Below are 7,882 nucleotides of genomic sequence, written 5' to 3' on the forward strand. Positions count from 1 at the left end.
ATGAGAAGGAGCATATAGTGGAAATCTAGCAAAAAAATATAAAACACCACTCTAAGAGGTTGAAAAATTAAAAGTCTAAGTGATAAGAAGTAGTTATTTCACAGTCCAATTGATAGCAGTTTTTGCCTTTTGTTTTTTAATTTTTCCTCTAGTGAGATATTAAATAACTGCATCAGAAATTGGTTTATATATATACTGGTCACAGTAATAAATGCTTAAAAAGATAAGCAATGTGTTAAAATACATCCTTAAAGAACATAGCCTGTGAAATGCTAAAGGATTTATTGGGAGGCAAAATAATAGTCATAATAATAATGGAGTCCAATGGCAAGCTGAAACCGATTCTAACAGTTTAGTCGAGACAAGATGGGATTTGAAGTGCGGTGTGAGCAATAGGAATTCAAAGAGTCAAGATTCATTTTAAAGACACACTAGGTGAGACTTACTATCCAACTGGATATGGCTAAAAAGGGGGAAAAATTAGAGGTAACCCCCTTTTGGGTTTCTCTTGTATAGTTCATTGCTTTTTGTTTGTTTGTTTATATTTTTGGTTTGTTTTTACTGCTCTCTGTATTTTTTACTCATTACATTCAAAGAAGGAACATACGCTTGTATATAATCACGCTGTTATAAAGGGCAACAAAATACCCTTCCCCCTCTGGCTTCGTGAGCAAGCTCTTTAAACCACTGATTAGTAAGATGTGTCATTTTGGTCCACATAGTCCTCATGACATTGAGGGTGACCTATAGCTAATACTGGCCATCTGACACAGAAAACCACTCATCTCGACAACCAGCTGAGCTGTCAGCTCAGATTTCCCAGGAGAATAATAAATCCCACACCAAAAACACTGTCGGGAGCTCCGGAACATCTGTGTCATCTCAAAGTTGTTCTGTGTTTATTTGAGGAACTAAAGTCATGCTCCTCACCATACAAGACTCTCTGCTACTAAATAAGCCACCCAACTGGCCAACAACATGAGATCGTGGCAAGCCTAAAAAGACAACAATAACAACAACAAAAGAACTGATGACTGCTGAGTCTATTCCAACTCATGGCAACTCCGTGCATTAAAAATTGAACCCATAAATAGGATTTTCTTAGCTGTAATCTTTATGGAAATATACTACCAGGCCGTAAACCTAAGCCCTCTATAAACGGTTTTGGAAAACTGCCAGAGAATCCTAATTTTTTTTTTCATAACCCTTTTTGGGTGTAAAACTCACTTACTGCCATTGAATTGATTCTGACTAATAGCAACCTTCTAGGGCAGATAGAACTGCTCCCATGGGTTTCATTGAGTCTAAATCTTCATGGAAGGAGACACCTTCATCTTTCTCCCATGGAGTCGCTGGCCTTTTGATTAGCTGCCCAAACATAACTCCCATGCCACCAGGGATCCTTCTTTATGTGTGGTATCACCAAAAAAACACAAGGATCAAAGTGTGAATTCTTTCACTGTGGTATAGATCTCCTAGAGAATAGTTTGATTTTTGTTTGTTTGTTTCAGGAAAGTGCACAAGTTGACTAGGAATTTTTCAGCAAAATGAAAATATTGCCTCAAAATTTAGATCCTTTCTTACAGAAAAAATAGACATCATCATCTCCCTGGCCTCTGTGGAAACTCAAGAAACTTTGATTCGGAGCCCTTAGAGACAAAAACTGTAACAAGCCCAAACCCCACAAGTCTCTACTGGGTTTAGGAGTCAAAAGAAGATGAAATCTTACACCTTTCTACAAGATCTCACAAATATGAATGAGAAGAATATATTGTATTAAGCTTGAAATTTTAAAAATTATGCCAACCTACATATGATCTTGGCTTCAAGTTCTTTTTCTCCCCTTTTCATTATTATTTCTTTAACCAACAAATGTCTTCATTTATCTGAATCTTATCTAAATTCTCTTCATTCTTATTTGACTTATTTACTCTTTTGACCATAGACTTAGCCAACAACAGACTCAACTTTCCTCTGACGTTCTGTTGTCAGGCAAGCTAACCGTTAGTCTAGCCTCTCTGAACCCCTCTGAGAATACCTTAGTTCTCTGGTGCTTCTATAACTGAAATATCGCCAATGGGTTCCTTTAACAAATATAAATTTTTTTAATCACAGTTTAGAAAGCTGAGTTTCCAAACCCAAGGTTCCGGGGAAGGCTTTTTTCTCTGTCAACTCTTTGTCTGGCAAATCTTTGTTTCTTTGGAATTTCTGCTTTTGGAAAAGCTGCATGTGCCCTGGTATCTTTCCTCCCTCAGCTCTGCTTGCTTACTTGCTTGGTTAGTAGTTTTCATATCCCCAAGGAGAATAATTTAATAGAAACCCTACACTATGTTATCTCATGAGTATAGCAAAGAAAATCCATTCATAAATGGAATTTCAAATTATAGGGATTAGGATTTATAATCCATAATTTGGGGAGGCACAATTTAGTCCATAGCATTCCACCATCCAGCCCCTCAAAATACATGTCCTTTACACATGCAAAACATGTTCACCTCATCGATTCATTCCAAATGTCTTAAACCAATTCCAGGTCCTGAATCTCATATTCTGAATCCTCTAAATCAAATATGATTAAGATTTTAGGCATTTTCCATCCAGGGGCAAAATTCCTCTTCATCTGTAAACCTGTGAAATCTGGACTACAAGTTAGCGTCTTCTTCTAAGGTATCATGGTGTAACATGCATGCACAAAGTGGATATTTCCATTACAAATAGGAAAGAAGGCAAACATATCAAGCAAGGTCAAAACTCAGCAGAACAAATTAAATTACTTCTCAGGGCCTGAAAATAATCCTCTGTTCGTTGGGCTAATTTAGGCAATAGCTCTGCCCTATAGTCTCTCTGGATGTTAACCTTTCTGAACTCTAATGAAGGTTACCTTGGACCTGGATTTCAGCTCTACTTTCCAGGACCACCAGGAGAGTAACTTTGCTTCCTGGGCTTTGAACCACTCATTGACCTAATCCATCTGAGTTTCTAACCCATCCCCTTGTCCCAAGCAGGCTCCATTCTCCTGATATCTGGGCTTTGGAAAACACCCCCTCAGCTTTGGATAGTAATTCCATTTTCTTGGCCAAACTGAACAGTAGCCCCACATTTCTAAAACAAAGTATGTAAAAATTCTGACATTGAAATATAGGAGGCTCTGGTTACACTCTTTGAAAGCAAGAAAGCCCTGCTTCCAGCTGGTCCTCAAACTTGTTCAGGATGTTTTTTCTTTTCTTGGAAGACAATAGATGTAGCTCCTTAGAACTATTTCCTGCATGTAGAATTCCAAGTAGCACACAGCCTGATTTTCTTTCCTGCTTTCTTTGTTTCCTCCAGTCTAAGAAAATAGGTTTGCTGGTATGGTAGTTTGTTAGATCCAGACTTAATCTCTATAACAAAAGATAGAGTTACCAAGTCTTTGATGATAATTTTACCACATGTGTCCTTAAGACTATAAAGAGCTCTAGGAGCATAATGGGTTCCACATTGTGTTAGTCTGAGAAACAATCCATGGACACATATGTGTAGAAGAAAGAGATTTACATACAAGAGCAATTGAACATTGAGAAAAGATCCCAGCCCAGTCCAGATCAAGTCCATAAGTCCGATGTTAGCTCATATGTCCAATACCAATCTGAGTCCTCTTCAGACTCATGAAACACATACAATGATGCCGAATATAGAAGATCACAGGCCAGTGGGTAGAAAGTCTTTGGATCCAGTGGCATTGACAAAATTTCAGTGCTGGTGCGGGTCTCTGCATGGCCTCTCCAGCACCCAGGGCTGCATCAGGGTGGGTCCATGTTTCTTGTTAGCTGCTATGTCTCCCAGGGTGTGAGTAGCAAGTCTCTTACCTCCAAGGAGGAAAATTCAACAATTCCCAGAATCCTCAGGGGAAGGCCATGTCCACACAGAGATCTCATTGGCCAGATCCCTATTAACAGCCTAGACTCCACCCTTACACTCTTAATTTGCAAATTGACACCAGATTACATAACTACCGCACACATTGAGCTGCTAACCCTGATGGTGTGGTTTGAACCCACCACCTGCTCAATGTGAGAAAACGGTGATGTCTTCTCCTATAACCACCACGTGTCGGTCAGTTTGTCATACTGCGGTGGCTTGTGTGTTACTTGGATGCTGGAAGCTGTATCACTGGTATTTCATGTGCTAGGAAAGTCACCCTAAGTCAACACGTTTCAGCAGAGCTCCCAGACTAAGAACAGACTACAAAATAGAAATAGTCCGTGAAATTCTTAGGACTTGGTGTTGGGTGTCATCCGGTCAATTCCTACTCATAGCGAGTCAGTGTACGGCAGAATGAAACATTGCCCTGTCCTGCGCCATCCTCACCATTGTTCTCGTGTTTGGGCGCACGGATGCAGTCACTGTGTCAATCCATGTTCTCAAAGGTCTTCCTATTTTTTGCTGCCCCATTACTTTACCAAACATGATGTCCTTCTCCAGGGACTGGTCTCTCTGGACAACATGTCCAAAGTGTTTGAGACCAAGTCTCTCCATCCTTGCATCTAAGCTGTACTACTTTCAAGACAGATTTCTTTGTTCTTTTGCAAGTACATTCTCCACCATCACCATAATCCAAATGCATCCACTGTCCAACTTTCACATGTATGAGAAGGGATTGAAAATAGCAATTAGAAACCTTACAGCAGCTTTCAGGTGTTCAGATACTAAAAACCTCAGGACAAGCAGTCAAGATGATGGCCAGAAGATGAGCCCCTCAGATCAGAAGGCACTCAAAATAGGACTGAGAAAGAACTGCCTTCTCAAGGTAGATTCAACAATAATGAACCATTTTCCCCATTGATAAAATATTTCATTCTAATATTACAGTAATAATTCAAGAGGCATTTTTGAAACATTCACTGTTCAAGCAAAACTAGTTAAACTCTGTCATTGAACATAAGCATATTCTTTTCAGTCCCCCACAGGAGTCAAAACCATGTAGCAGAAATGAGATATATATATATTTTTTAACCCTACTATATTTTGTGATTCCTAAAACAACAAAATGAAATAAATTTTTTAATCCATTGTCAAGGTCTGTCAGAAGCAGAGATTAATTAACTTTTGAAATGCTCTACCAATAGATAAATAATAATCTGGAGGAGAAAACAGTGGGACCACCAGTTCTGGGGGGACATGGGAGGTGGGGGAAAGGAAGTGGATTTAACAAACCCAGGGACAAGGGAACAACAAGTGATCTAAAATCAGTCGTGAGGAGGGGTAGGAGGCCTTGTAGGGTTAGATCAAAGGCAATGTAACTGAGAGAAATTACTGAAACCCAAATGAAGGCTGAACATGATAGTGGGACAAGAGGAAAGTAAAAGGAAATAGAGGAAAGAACTAGGAGGCAAACAGCATGTGTAGAGGGTTATATACAGGTATATACATATGTAAATATATTTATATATGATGATGGGGAAATATATCTATTTATAGGTGTAGTATTAAGGTAGCAGATGGACAGTAGACCTCTACTCAAGTATCCCATCAATGTAAGAGTACTTTGTTCAATTAACCTGGCATTCTGTGATGATCACCTTCCCGACACAATAGCTGAAGACAAAGCAGGTGCATAGATAATATGGTGGAAAAGGTTGATGGTGCCCAGCTATCAAAAGATATAGTGTCTGGGGTCTTAAAGGCTTGAAGATAAACAAGCGGCCATCTAGCTCAGAACCAACAAAGCCCACATGGAGAAGCACCCCAGCCTGTGTGATCATGAGGTGTTGATAGGATCAGGCATCAGGCATCAAAGACCCATAACAAAAAAGCATCTCATTGTGAATGAGGTGGAGTGTGGAGTGGAGACCCAAAGCCCATCTGTAGGCAACGGGACATCCCTTACAGAAGGACAGTGGGAATGAGATGAGCCAGTGAGGGTGCGGTATAGCACCAATGAAACATATAACTTTCCTCTAGTTCTTTAATGCTTTCTCACTGCCACTATCATGATCCTAATTCTACCTTACAAATCTGGCTAGACCCAAGGATGTACACTGGTACAGATAGGGATTGGAAACACAGGAAATCCAGGACAGATAAACTCCTCAGGACCAATATTGAGGGTAGCCATACCAGGAGGGGGAGGGGAAGGTAGGGGGGAGATAAGGGGAATAGATAACAATGATCTACATATAACCCCCTCCCGGGGGATGGACATCAGAAAAGTGGGTGAAGGGAGACATCGATCAGTGTAAGACATGAAAAAAAACCCTATAAATTATCAAGGTTTCATGAAGGAGGGAGGGTAGGAAAGAGGGCGGGTGGGGGGCAGGGGGTAAAATGAGGAGCTGATACCAAGGACTCAAGTGGAAAGAAAATGCTTTGAGAATGATGATGGCAACAAATGCACAAATGTGCTTGACACGATGGATGTATGGATTGGGATGAGAGTTGTATGAGCCCCCAATTAAATGATTTAAAAGAAAGAAAGGAAAGGCAAGCTCTACCAAGCACACTGACATCAAGTCATGAATCCAGATACCAGTGCCTGGCAGCAAAGTGGCCGCTAAATAGACCACTACTCTCCGGTCCCAAGGGTTAGCGTTTTCAATACCTGACTGCACCAGGGTCACCAGAGTTTCCTACTCCACATGACTGGGAATGCCATGAAAGCCTCCATTGCCTAACACTGGTGGGCTGAGCTGGGATCAGTTGGAAGGGCAGCTTTTGGAACATTTCCACTTTTTTTATGTGGTGCTTGCCTTAGTCTAGCTTGTTGATGGATCCCAGGCCATTGGTCAGGATGCCTTTCAGAAGTCCCCTATGCCACTGATTTTCCACGTTCCCAGCACACACTTGGTCTTTTACCAAGGCCATTTGGCGCTCTTCAGACACACTGTAGTAGAGAATCATCTCCCCCATCAGAACTTCAGAAAGAAAATGTTTTGAAAATGATGATGGGAACATATGGATGTGTGTATGGATTGTGATAAGAGCTATAAGAGCCCCCGATAAAAAAGAACTTCCAGCTTATGTCTCTCCAGCCACGGCTGGATGACAAAGAAGCCGGGGTGGCAGGCCACAGGCATGGACACATGCATGTGCTCCCCTGGCTTCAACACTTAGACAGGGAGGAGGTATGGTTGGTCCACCACCGACTTTCTGATGACATTGGTGAGGGTCTTCCTCAAACTCTCCCCAGTGGAGCCCAGCCCCGGGAGCTGCCAATTTTGCTGTTGGGTGAACCCACCACATTGGATCTGGCATTCAGAAACACATCCTTCTGATGCTTCCACATGTCTGCATTTGTAACCTGCCGACGGCACATCTCCCAGGAAGACATCGTCACTTTCAGCAGTGTAGTTGTGTTAGTCTGGGCAGACTAGAGAAACAAATCCACAGAAACTCATATATATAAGAGAGTTTTATATAAAGTGTCCATTCAGAAAGCATCCCAGCCCAGTGCTGTCTAAGCCCATAAGTCCAACATTAGCCCATATGTCCGACATTGATCATATATATATGAGTTTCTATGGATTTGTTTCTCTAGTCTACCCAGACATTGATCTACAAAGTCTCCTCAATCTCACAAAACACACACAATGATGCCAACTGAGATGTTGACATGCTGGCAGGGGTCTCCACACGGCTGCTCTAGCACCCAGGGCTGCATCAGGGTAAGTCTAAGTGGCTTCTCGCAGGGATGTCTCACAGGAAGTCAAGCTGTGCAGAGAACTGGCTAAGGCAGTTTCACCCTGGTTCCACCATCAGAGAGCAAGAGACCTGGGAACAAGAAAAGCAAGGCTCACAGAGCCATTTATCTCTCCGCCCATCAGTTAATCCCAAATGTGCTTATCGGCCAGGTTGGCACAATAAATCTTAACTATCTCAGTGGTCTTCAAACTTGCTTCTCACCATG

At 41.5% G+C, this 7,882-nt stretch overlaps 1 pseudogene; it reads right to left on the reverse strand.

Annotated features, from left to right (window-relative positions):
* Window positions 1-445: 445 nt before the first annotated feature.
* LOC142446084 (tudor domain-containing protein 7-like) lies at window positions 446-7,306 on the reverse strand (annotated as a pseudogene).
* Window positions 7,307-7,882: the final 576 nt, after the last annotated feature.

The sequence above is a fragment of the Tenrec ecaudatus genome, chromosome 4 (genome assembly GCF_050624435.1).
Source record: "Tenrec ecaudatus isolate mTenEca1 chromosome 4, mTenEca1.hap1, whole genome shotgun sequence".
Lineage (NCBI taxonomy): Eukaryota > Metazoa > Chordata > Mammalia > Afrosoricida > Tenrecidae > Tenrec > Tenrec ecaudatus.